Source organism: Ambystoma mexicanum, chromosome 1p, assembly GCF_040938575.1.
Source record: "Ambystoma mexicanum isolate Mex_15411 chromosome 1p, UKY_AmexF1_1, whole genome shotgun sequence".
NCBI lineage: Eukaryota > Metazoa > Chordata > Amphibia > Caudata > Ambystomatidae > Ambystoma > Ambystoma mexicanum.
The window spans coordinates 233,931,203-233,944,239 of record NC_090921.1 but is presented as its reverse complement, the minus strand read 5'-3'; positions in this window follow the sequence as shown (position 1 = coordinate 233,944,239).

Below are 13,037 nucleotides of genomic sequence, written 5' to 3'. Positions count from 1 at the left end.
CTAAACTGGTGGGGTCTGTGCAGTCCACCCACAGGATTCAACACGGCAGGCAGGTTGGTCACCTGGAACGGTGGAGGCCCTTGCAGGTCTGAGGCCCGGGCACATCCAGCCCCAGCAGGGCGCATTTCCTCTGTATCGGTGCAACACGACCGGCTGGGAAGGCCCCAGGGGGCAGGTGGCTCTCTGCTCCAGCAGAGTGTTACAGCCCCCTGACAGCAGTTTTGCTGTGTCCACGGGGCTGAGGGAGATAGCCCGCCAGCGGGCCCTTATCCGGCAACTGTCCTGGCCCCTCTTGGGGGTTGCTAGAGTGGCCACGGGAGATGGGGCTCCCGATGTGACTGTGGTGGACTGCCCTCAATACGCCCCAACCACGTCGTGCTGCCGTGCGGGGAGGCCCACAAAGGGCGCTAGGGGTCTGAGGTGATGTTGGTTAACCACCCGACCTGTCTGGAAATACTAAGAGTATAACGCCTGCCCGAGCCAGAGGGATGAATGAAACCCTGTGATGTAATGATGTTGAGGGCCGGTGCCTGACGATTGCAGTGGCATCCTGTCGCGGTGGGCCCTCCACCGACCCGTCTCGCCCGCTCTGTCCGAGAGACGATGCATGAGCGTGTGTGATAGGACCCGAAAGATGGTGAACTCGGCCTGGTGGAGGTCCGTAGAGGTCCTGATGTGTAAATCGGTTATCCGACCTGGGTATAGGGGCAAAAGACTAATCGAATGATATAGTAGCTGGTTCTCTCCGAAGTTTCACTCAGGATAGCTGGCGCACGGAAACCCCAGTTTTATCTAGCAAAGCGAATGATTGGAGGTCTTGGGGCCAAAATTATCTCAACCTGCTCTCAAACTTTAAATGGGTATGAAGCCCGGCTTGCTGGCGTGGAGCCAGGTATTGTATGAAAGTGCTCAGTGGGCAACTTTTGGTAAGCAGAACAGGCGCTGCGGGATGAACCGCACCCGGGGTTAAGGCGCATGATGCAGATGCTCATGAGTCCCCAGAAATGGTGTTGGTTGATATAGACAGCAGGATGGTGGCCATGGTAGTCGGAATCCGCTAAGGAGTGTGTAACAACTCACCTGTCGAATCAACTAGCCCTGAAAATGGATGGCCCTGGAGCATTAGGCCCATACCAGGCCGGTGTTGGGAGCCGCGGGATCTAAGTCAGGCGAGTAGGAGGGCTGCTGCTGTACGCACAGAAGCCCGGGGCGAGGGCCTGCGTGGAGCCACCGCAGGTGCAGATCTTGGTTGTAGTAGCAAATATTAAAACGAGAACTTTGAAGGATGAAGTGGAGAAGGGTTCCATGTGAACAAAAGTTGAACATGGGTCCGTCAGTCCTAAGAGATGGGCGAGCGCCGTTCGGAAGGGATGGGCTATGGCCTTCATTGCCCTCAGCCGATCGACAGGAAGTCGGGTTCAGATCCCCGAACCCAGAGTGGCAGGGACGGGCGCCCTTGCGGCGTCCAGTGCGGTAATGCAAATGATCCCAGAGAAGCCGGCGGGAGCCGCAGAGTTTTTTTTTTTTTTTAAACAATTTTTATTTCATATAACACACCAAACATTTAACATTACAATACTTGGGACTTCCATCATCAGATTCAGCGTCAGAGTGTTACAATCAGCATTGTCCAGTCCCATTCCCTCCCCCCTAACCTGAGCCAATATGTCCATGTCATCATCCTGTGATTTTTCAGGCGGGTTTATCGTCGTCTCTTTATCCGTTTCATCATCGCTCTGATCAGACTGTGGGGGCCACTCATGGTAGCCACCAGCTGCCTCCATTCATTTAGGGGTCCTACCTCCTCCTCCTCCCCTCCCCTACAAACCGTGTCCCACCAAACAGCCGTTTCTGCCTCTGCCCATTTTAAGAGGTCAGCCCACCACAACTCTATCCTCGGCCTCTGGGCTGCCTTCCAGCACATTGCTATCCTTCGTTTGGCCAGGACATATGCTAGATCTTTCATTTTGCTTATGTGCCTTAAGTTACGTGGCCTAGGGAATCCCCCCAGCATGCATGCCCAGGCCGACTCCACCTCCAGTGTAATACCGGTTCCTGCTAAGCGTGTCTTCACTTCTTGCCAAAACCGCCCCACCTCAGGCCAGTCCCAAAACATGTGGAGTAGCCCAGCCTCCTCCACCCCACACCTAGGCATTTCTGAGTCGTATGGCCACTAAACCTAGTGATTTTACTGGGGGTGAGATATGCTCTATGTGTGACATCTAGTTGGATCTGCTGGAGCCTTGCGTTCCGGGACACTTTTTTATGATATCTTTGGGCTCTTGTCCAGAGCCCATCCGACATAGGCTCTCCCACCTCATCCTCCCAAAGTTGTCTCAGTTGGGTCAAGTCCTTCCCCCACCTTGGACCCCAACAGCTTGTGTATGCGGGAAATCTCATGCCCACCCTCTGGAGTATCATATATAGCCTCCATGGTGGCATCCGGTTGTCCGGTGAGCACCTCTGTTGGCCACTCCGCTCGTACTCTCTTGACAATTCTGGTGTAAGTTATGTACCGCCCTTTATGCACCCCAGTATCTTCGATCAGGTTATGGAACTCTAATGCCTCCCCTTGTATCAGCTGGGGATCCTCTCCACATAGTGCTGCAAGCGGCACCTGCATAGAGTACGGAACCGGGTGTCCTGCAATCTGCCGCATTCTGTGTCATATCTCCCATCCCAGTACCAGCAGCCCGCCATCCCCCGGACCCTCGACTTGGACAGCCACACCACTTCTTTGAGGAAGAAGGGGAGCGGTTCCCTGCACAGCAGCCTGGTTTCTGCCGTCTCCTCGTCAGACAGCCATCTTGTTACATACTGCAGCTGCCCTGCCAGATAGTATAGCTCAAAATTTGGCAGGTTGATACCTCCCCTATCACACGAGTTCTGTAGTTTCCAGAGGGCCGCCCTGTTCCTGGAGTTGCCCCAGATGAAGCCCCTACACAGGCTATGGAGGCTAGCGAAAAAGCGCCTCGGGATCCCATGCGGGATGTTAACAAAGAAATGCAACAGTCTGGGCAAAACTACCATTTTTAGCAGAGCAGCCCTCCCCACCATAGCCAGGGGTAACCTGGACCAGAATCCCATGCTGTTCTTAATTCCTTCTACTGCTTTAACCGTGTTGCATGCATGTTCTTCTTCTGCCGTATGGTATATGTCAATTCCGAGATATCGGAACGACTTTGTGTGCCAGGGTATCGGCAACACTGGCAGACTCCCGAGCAAGACAAGCTTGTATCTCCCCAGAGGGAACACGCTAGACTTTTTGGGGTTAACCGCTATGCCAGAGAGAACGGCAAATTGCTCCATCATGTCTAGAATATATTTCATGTTCTCTTCTGGGTAGCGTAAATATAACAGTATGTCGTCCGCATATAAAGAAACCAGGTGCATGCCACCCGCAGTGCGAATACCTATCCCCTCGTATCGCTGTCTCAGGCAGGTGGCCAATGGCTCCAGTGCCAATATGTATAACATGGGCGACCACGGGCAGCCCTGTCTAGTGCCTCTGCCTAGTTGCCATTTGTCCAAAATGATAGCACCCGTTTTGACCCTGGCGATCGGGGAGCTGTATAACATTGTCACCCACCTGAGGTACCCCGGTCCCATTCCATAGCCCTCTAAGGTCGCGATCAACCAGGGCCATCTCACTCGTCGAAGGCCTTGACCGCGTCTAGTGAAACTATTGCCAGTTCACCTGGGTCATTTTTTGTCTGGTCAAGGATGTGATGCAGTCTTCTGAGATTATCAGTTATGTTCCTGCCCGGGACATAGCCCGTTTGGTCGGCGTGTATTAGTTTACCAATGACAGCCTTAAGCCTATTTGCAAGTACAGCAGTGAGGATTTTACTATCCTGATTGAGCATCGATAAGGGCCTGTACGACCCACAATCAGTGCTAGGCTTGCCCGGCTTCAGAAGCGGGATAATTACCGCCTCTCGCAGGGTCTCTGGTAGCCTGCCTTGCTCATACGACTCGTTAAGCATGGCCAGCAGCGGGGGAAGCAACTCTTGTTTATAGGTTTTATAAAATTCACTTGGAAGCCCATCGGACCCAGGGGCCTTACAGGTGGGCAAGTAGCGAACCACTAGTTCGAGTTTTTCCATCGTAATAGGGGCATCTAGGTCTGCGGGGTCTGCCTCATCTAAAGTGGGTAGGCCCATGTCCACCAATGTTACCCGAATTTCGTGGTCTCTAGGGCCACCCGGGTCCCCATAAAGATGTTTATAGAATCTCAGGAACTCCTCATTCACCCCCTCCTGGGTATTCTGAGTCCACCCTCCCTTGCCTTCAATTTCCCTGATCACCGTTCGCGGCGTCTCACTCTTGTATAGCCAGGCCAGCAACCTGCCTGGCTTATCTCCCCCTGCGTGCTGTCTCTCAACGTATTTCTTATAGCTTAGTTTACATAACCTGTCCCAGCAGTCCCCACTGGCCTGTTGTAATTGCCTTATCCTGTCTCTGTCCTCATCAGCGGTGCCTTCCGTACGCATCCTGCCCTCCAACTCCTCCTCAATTCCCTTCAACTCCTGCTCTATGTCCCCCTGGAGCGCCCTAGACTTCGAAATGGCAACCCCCCGCAAAACCACCTTAAACGCCTCCCAAACAGTTCCCATAGAGCTTACACTACCAGTATTTATCTCGAAGTACTCAGTGATCACCTCTCTTAAATCCTCCCTGAATCCCGGTTCCTGCAGAGCCTCGGCTCTGAGTTTCCAAGTGGGAATCCGTGCCCGGAGAGGTTGATGCCGCCACTCCATGACCAGGGGGGAGTGGTCCGAAAGCACCCTAGCTTTGTATTCCGCACCTTCCATCTCTCCTGCCAACTCTGTGGAGGCGAACACATAGTCTAATCTTGTATGAAGGGCGTGTGGTGCCGGATAGTGCGAGTATTGTCTATCCACTGGATGCAACTGCCTCCAGACATCCACTAGGTCGAAGTCCCTCAGGAGAGCCTGTAGCACCTTTGCTGCTGGGGTTGGTTTGTCTATCTTACTATCCAATCTGTCAACATTAGGGTTAAGTACACAGTTAAAATCACCTTCCCAAATGATCCCACCACCCAGCAGAGGGCCGACTCTACCGTACAGGGTCCTAAAGTAAGCCGCTGTGTCCTGGTTAGGGGCATATAAATTTACAATACACACTTCTCGGTTTTCCAATATACCCTTCACAACAATCAATCTGCCATCTGGGTCACCCGTGACCTGAAGCGGCTGAAATGGCACCTGCAGCGCCACCCAGATGATAACTCCTCTAGCGTAGGCTGAGTATGTGTATCCCACCAGGCACCCCCTCCACTTCTTCTTAACCACCTCCAATTTCTCCCTAGTGAGGTGGGTCTCTTGCAATAATGCTATGTCTGTCCTCATCCTTTTCAGATACATCATCACCTTGTTACGTTTCAAATAGCTGTTGAGGCCCCTGACATTCCAGGTAAACACTCTAAGGCACCCTGGTGCCATCACCATGATATCCCGCACTCCTTCCCCGCCTCTTATCCCGCCTGTTAAGGGTCACATTTTGGCTCAATACCCTTTCCCTCCCATCAAACCTCCCTCCAACTCCCCATTCCCCAACTTCAAACCACTGCACACCCACCCACCCCCCCCCTTCATCTACCCCAACAAGTGCCCAGCTCCATCCCTGGATCTCAGGCCCCCCTGCGTTTGGTTCTGCCCTAAAAGGCCCCGGCCCAGAACCCAGCAGGGTGTCACCGAACTACCAGTGACCTAACTAAACTATTCGCTATGGGGTTGTGAGGTCATGCTCCGTATAGCTCCTATATCTATATCAAGGTTTCCAGTGCCACCGTATCATATTTATAATTGGAGCTCTGAACACACTCCTCTGCCGGTATATGCAATGCTATATTCAAGTCCCATTGTCATGAGCTGCAGCACCTAGGGCGCTTTACCGACGCATGTTACTTATCTCCACCTTCTGCTCCCTGGATGTCCGGTTCCTGGGGACAGCTCTGCGCATCTAACCAGCCCATGGCGTCCTCTGGGGTGTCAAAAAACAAGGTTCTGCTCTTGTAGAAAACCTTCAGTTTAGCTGGATAAAGCAGCATGTACCTATGGCCCGCTTCCCGCAATCTTCTTTTCACGGACCCAAAGTTCATGCGGCTACGCTGTACTTGCAAGGTATAATCCGGGTATGCCGTTATGTTTGCAGCACCTCTTTGTATCGTGCCGCCCTTCCGAAAGTGTTCAAAGATTTGTTTCCTGGTAGTTTAGGATCTTCGCTATCACCGGCCTGGGGGTGTTCCCCGGCGGTGCCTTCCTCATCAGGGCCCTGTGTGCCCTCTCTAGAGCGAACCCCTAGAACAGGGCTCCCCCGGTTATCTCCTGTAATAGCATAGACTCGATGTATTCCGTAGGGTTAGTTCCCTCAGCTCCTTCCGACAATGCGAATATTGTTCCTTCGGGCGTGTCCCTCCGCCTCTTCTGCCCTGCTCTCCAGATTGCCCACACGTTGTACCAAGGCGTGAAGTTCAGATTTATGGGCAGCACAGGCTGCTGTGTTCGGGGCCACCTCTTTTTCAAGGTCCTCCGTGCGCTCAGCCAACAATCGTACGTCTTGCCGGAGAAGATTTACGTCCTCCTGCACCGCTCCAACTTTGAGCTCAAGTGCAGCTTTCAATTCACTGTTTGCCAGGCCCAGTTTGGTCTCCAAGGCCACTTTCAGGTCAGCAATCGCCGCAAGTACCTCCTGGTTGCCCATAATGTCTGGGCCCCCAGCGGGGGTCCTTTCTTTCTTTCTGGCCCCTTCAGCACCTGGTGGTGTCTTGGCAAAATCGTCCAGTGTGGGCTGCTGGCCTTTCTGTCTGATGGGTTTGTAAAGTGAGTCGGCCCAAAAACGTGCTGTCCTCTTTTAGAACGTGCTAAGTTGCCCAAAATGTCTAGACCCGGCCTGATCATTTCAGGGGTGTCCTCCAGCGACCTCCCCTATTTCTAGAAAGGTCTGTGTCCTCCCAAGTACCCATGTGGGTTCATTCCTCCTTCACAGGACTAAGGACCCTGCCCCAGTCGATCTGGCTCCCCGGGCTGTCTGCCTGGCGCTGGTGTGGCTCTGCGGGCTTCGGTGGCCACTCTTGCTGGTCCCCACTTTCATGGGGCAACTCCGTACACCTTCATCTGCAGTTACCTCTTGCGGCCACCTCGGGCACGTTGTGTGCGTCTCTTTGTTCCCACTTCAGGCGGCTGCAAGTCTCTGTGTTTCTGTCTATGCCTATCTGTGCCCCTCGGGTGGCTGGATCAGCATTCGTAAATCAATCATAGGCATGTCTTGTGCTTCGTTGTGCTATTGTGTTTACTAACCTCCACAGGATGGTTTAGTGGAGTTTGTTGCAGGTTGGGTTGCAGATGTGTGCCTGCGCCTCTTCGTCTCACGGTGCGGAGCTGGGTTTATTGTGTCATGGGCATTTCAGCTTATCATCAGCTGTCTGTGAGCAGCTATGGTGCTCTTTTCTCTCCTCCCGTCACCTCGTTAAAGGAGACGGACGCTCCCAGCGTTGCCTCCCTCTGAGCGATCCGCTTGGTGCACAGCGTACCGGGCAGCTCCCCGCGTCTATATACACGCGTGAATTTTGAATGCGCTATCCAAGCTCCGCATTGCAGCCCATTCAAAGAATTGCTTGGCAACGTGATAGTTAGTTCAATATAAGTCAGTAGTGCTCTGGTCGCCACCGGTTCATTCTAGTTACTGGTTCCACATTCCACCATGCAATAGTTCCATGTTTGCAGGGTCAGCGCTGTGCATGACCCTGCCCTGTGCTACAATTGCAAGATCAACTCCCTTGTCCCCGGTGGATGCGTGAACTTATACACATTGCAAAGGGTAATATGATTAAGCTGACATCTGTTTTGCTAGGAGCTGCTATCACATCTAATCAGGGTCCCCCTGTGTGCCTCCGTCAGGTCTCAGGCAACCCTTAAGCTGTGCTCGGCTTTATTATCAGTGAAACTTGATTGCATCCGTTTCAGGGTCTTCCTGTGTGGCACTCCGTATACTAAGCTGGCCCTGTACCTCCGTCCGGATGGCCGCAACACGGAGCCTGCAGCTGTGGGCACCATGCGCGACCCGAAAGGCTGCCCCGTCATAGGCCTGTCTAATGGCCAAGTCTCCACTGCGGCTGCAAGCGAACCCGCCCATAATGCCTGGACGGCTCACACGCCGTCACTTCGCTACAGCTGCTTGTGGGCACGCCGGTGCCTCATATGTGTTGCGCATACACTGCCGAGTATTGCAGTGTATATTGTACTGTCACTTATTCGTGGGTGAGCAGCCTCGTAGTCTATCACGCATACACGCGGACTGCTTGGGGTTCCAGTCCCGTTTCGTCGCGCACTGTTCGTTTGCTGTTTTACTCCGACGTCGGGCTTCTCCCCCGGGTCCCGCGCTGTGGCCACAGAGGGTCTTCACAGCTCCGCTCTACTCACGGCCCCTTCTGGCACACCTGATCTGAGCGCAGCTCAGTCTCCTACAACGGGCTGCTCGCGAGTCAGCTGTCCTCCACATCTCTTTGTTGTTGGCGGATCACCATTTTGGATTCCTCACAAGCGCACCGCCACAAAATTCTTCTGGCTGATTTCGCTCTCATCACAGCGCTGATCCTCACCATCTCCAGCTCCGGTGGGGCAGTGTTAGTTCATGAACTCGGGCAAACGATGTATTCAGACCAGGATGGTTTCAAAGTGTCACATTTTCTCGGATCATTTCAGGATCATCAGGAGCCTCCTTGGAAACACGTCCTCCTACATGGCTCTGTAGCCACGCCCCCAGCCGCACAGAGTTCTTTTCTTTGTGAAGGGCAGGGCACCCTGGAATGGGTTTGCCCCGAGAAAGGGGCCCAAGCTTTGCAAAGCGTCGCTGTTCCGGCGGCGTCCGGTGAGCTCCCGCTGGTCCTTAAAAATCTGGGTGAGATTTTGTAAATCTCGCGCCAGGCCTTACCCATATCCGCAGCATGTCTCCAAGGCGGACCACCTCTGGCATGTCACCGACACCTAGCAGCTGACTTGGAACTGGTGCGGACCAGGGGAATCTGACTGTTTAATTAAAACAAAGCATTTCGAAGGCCCGTGGAGGGTGTTGACGCAATGTGATTTCTGCCAAGTGCTCTGAATGTCAAAGTGAAGAAATTCAATGAAGAGTGGGTAAACGGCTGGGGTAACTATGACCTTTAAGGTAGCCACATGCCTCGTCATCTAATTTGTGATGTGCATGAATGCATGAATGGATGAATGAGATTCCCACTGTCCCTATCTACTATCTAGCGAAACCACAGCCAAGGGAACGAGCTTGGCAGAATCACCGGGGAAAGAAGACCCGGTTGAGTTTGACTCTAGTCTGGCACTGTGAAGAGACTTGAGGTAGGATAAGTGGGAGGCCCTCGGGCCGCTGGTGAAATACCACTACTCTTATTGTTTTTCCACTTACCCGGTGAGGCGGGGGGCGAGCCCCATGGGGCTCTCGCTTCTTGCTCCAAGCACCCGGCACCTGCCGGGCACGACCCGCTCCGGGGACAGTGGCAGGTGGGGAGTTTGACTGGGGTGGTACACCCTGTCAAAGGATAACGCAGGTGTCCTAAGGCGAACTCAAGGAGGACAGAAACCTCCCGCGGAGCAGAAGGGCAAAAGCTACCTTGATCTCGATTTTTCAGTATGAATACAGACCGTGAAAGCAGGGCTTCATGATCCTGCTGACATTTTGGGTTTCAAGCAAGAGGTATCAGAAAGGTTACCACAGGGATAACTGGCTTGTGGCGGCCAAGCCTTCATAGCGACGTCGCTTTTTGATCCTTCGATGTCGACTCTTCCTATCATTGTGAAACAGAATTCACCAAGCATCGGATTGTTCACCCACTAATAGGGAACGTGAGGTGGATTTAGATCATCGTGAGACAGGTTAGTTTTACCCTACTGATGATGTGTTGTTGCAATAGTAATCCTGTTCAGTACGAGAGGAACCGCAGGTTCAGACATCTGGTGTGCATGCTTGGCTGAGGAGCCAATGGGGTGAAGCTACCATCTGTGGGATTATGACTGAACGCCTCTACGTCCGAAATCCCCCCTCCACCCAGACCAGTGATACTGCAGCGCTGTCGAGCATCGGTTAGTTTAGGATAGCCGGCCTCAGGGGCCGGTGTGTAGAGCCGCTTGCCTCAGGACTTGAGTGTGGACAGAAGGGGGCCACCTCTCTCACCCATAGTGCACCGCATGTTTGTGGGGAATCTGGTGCTAAATCATTCATCGACAACCTGATTCTGGTTCAGGGTTTCGTAAGTAGCAGAGCAGCTACGTCGCTGCGATCTATTGGAAGTCATCCTCTGAGCCAAGCTTTTGTTGCAAGGCGGCAGCACCGCCAAGGTTCTCCATCCTTCCTCCTGGGGCCTGCGGGGTGCACAGGAAAATACCACCCACCCTAGGGGCACACCCGCGGGGGTGTGCGGGCTGGGCGTGGAGCACTCTTCTCACCTTTCCTGGTCAGCTTGGCAGACCAGATGGCCTTGGGCCCGGGCCTTCGAGGTGGTGCCTTAAGCCCCCGGACAGGGCAGGGGAAGAGAGGGTGCAGCCACCCCAGGGCGCGGGGTTGTAGCTAAAGCCTGTGCCCCTGGACAGGGGGGTTGGGGCAGGCCCGGCTGGCCACTGGGCCACCTGGCCTGGTAGTAGGCCCAGATGTCCCAAGTTGTGGCTGGTGGACAAGATGGCACGAGTTGCGGCTGACTCCTGCATTTGTCTCCGGTCGGGTTCCGTAAGCTTAATAGTCGGCGTGGAAGTGTCTTCCCGGCCCGAGAGCACTGAGGTGGTGCCTTAAGCCCAAGGCGGGGAAGAGAGGCAGCAGCTTAAGCACCCACCCCAGAGCACGCTGGGTGGTACCTTAAGCCTGTGCCCCTGGGCGGTGGGGGCAGGTACGGCCGCTGGGCCATCTGGCCCAGGGAGTAGGCCCAGATGGCCAGAGTTGTGGTTGCCGCGGCTGACTCCTGCATTTGTCTACGGTTGGCATGGACGTGCCAACTTGCGGCCTTCAGGGCGGCCGTGGCCAATTACAGGCTTTAGTTCAATGGCGTTCGTGGGTTGCTCCCGGTCCTCTGGCAAGTATCAACCACGTGTGGTCAGGTCCAAGACGAGGTGTGTGTGTCAAGGGGTGCCATGAGCGGGTCCCTTTCCTCCGCGTGGGGATAAATGCGCTCGCAGTGGCCGGCCCTGAGTTCCACAGTGTTTGTGGGTTAGTCCTGGAGGGAAAGGCTCTAATGTTGTGGGAGCAGCTCAGGCCAGAGCTCCAGGGTGAAAGCCCCGGACCCAGTGGTAGTCGCATCGCTCCCCACAGGGAAAAGCTCTAAAGTGGCCCTGCTAAAGCTCCAGGGTGGCTGGCGGCGGGGGTGTCCTGGCCTTGGGTCCCTCTCTCACGTCTGGGTTGACTGTCCCCAAGCCTGGTGGTGATCGTGGGGAGCCCTGTCCCTCTCTGGAGGGTAAAGCTCTAATGTGGCGGGCAAAGCTCTAAGGTGGCCCGGGCCAGAGCTCCAGGGTGGCTGGGGCTGCTGCCCCCACTGGCCTTGGGTGCCAGCCTTGTGCGTGTGGGTGGTGTCCCCAAGCCTTGCGGTAGTTGCGGGGAGCCCTGGAAGGAGAAGCTCTAAATGGGCCCTGTTAAAGCTCCAGGATGGCTGGGGGGTTCTGGTCCCCCCAAGCACCCAGCATTGGGTACCTGTCTCACATGTGGGGCGACTGTCCCTCCCCAGAGGGATAAGCTCCAGGGTGGATCAAAAACCTCTTACGTGGTGGGGGGGAGAAAAACTCTAAGGTGGCCTTGCCAGAGCTCGAGGATGACGATTGGTGCTGTCCCATGCCTTTGGGCACCTGCCGGTGCCCTGTCCTTTGTCAGGTGGGGGGGCCAAAGGCCCTTCCCATCAAGGCCCATTGGAAGGCTTTGACCTACCAGATGGCCGTTCTCCGAGCCCGGCCATCTGGTTATTGGCCAGAGGAATGTCTGCAAGGACCAGGCGGCTTGGCTGCTCTGGAAGTTCTGATGGGCGTCAGTTTAAAATGTTTCTCCAGTTGGGTGTATAAGAAGCCCGACGCTTTTGCCGAGAGGTCCCACTCTGTCACTCTGGGTAGACAGATGACAAAACTTAGTCTCCTTCCTCCGGATTACTATAGACTGGGTGGGAGGGACCTGCCTGCGCTCCTCTTGGTTCTCGTTGCCCAACCCGGGCTCTATGGTGAAAACCCGGGCCAGCCGGGGGGCGTGCCCCACGCAATGCCCCAGCAGAGACTGGCCTGCTGGGGGTGCTCTTCCGAGCACTCCATGGGATCGATTTGGTGGACTTGGTCTGTCTAGGGTTGGACTGCTTGGCCATCCTCGGCTGTTTCAAGCAATTTGCGTCCACCCGCCTTGGGACCGTGTGAAGGGTTTGCTTCCCTCGGGGAGGGCCCCCTCGTGTGGGCAGCTCTAGAGCGAAGGCTAAGCAGCCCGGCAACTCCCCAGTGGTCAGATCAGACGGGATCCCCTCGCAAGCCACAACGCGGCCCCTCCTCCACAAAGCACGTTTCTCCAGCAGTTCGGAACACACGATGGCTGCTGACCACCTCTGTCGCCATACCAGTGGCAGCGTGCTGGCAAACCCCCCCCTTCAAGTTGTGCCTGGTCTCTCCCACCCACCCTGTGGCATGGCTGAGCAGGCCCGGCCGCCGGCACCCGGGTGACCAACCTGTCCACACGACACGCACACGTCTAGGGATGCTCTTTGGCGCTCGGGTCCTGCAGACAGCCCCAGAGGGTGCGAAGGTTGGCTCTGAGGCAGTCGCGCGGCTCCCCCCGTTGCCACCCTCCATCAGGTGCGGCTACCTCATTGATCCTGCCAGTAGCATATGCGTGTCTGAAAGATTAAGCCATGCACGTGTAAGTACAAACGACTGGTACAGTGAAACTGCAAATGGCTCATTAAATCAGTTATGGTTCCATTGATCGCGCCATCTGTTACTTGGATAACTGGTAATTCTAGAGCTAATACATGTCGACGAGCGCGGACCTCCCGG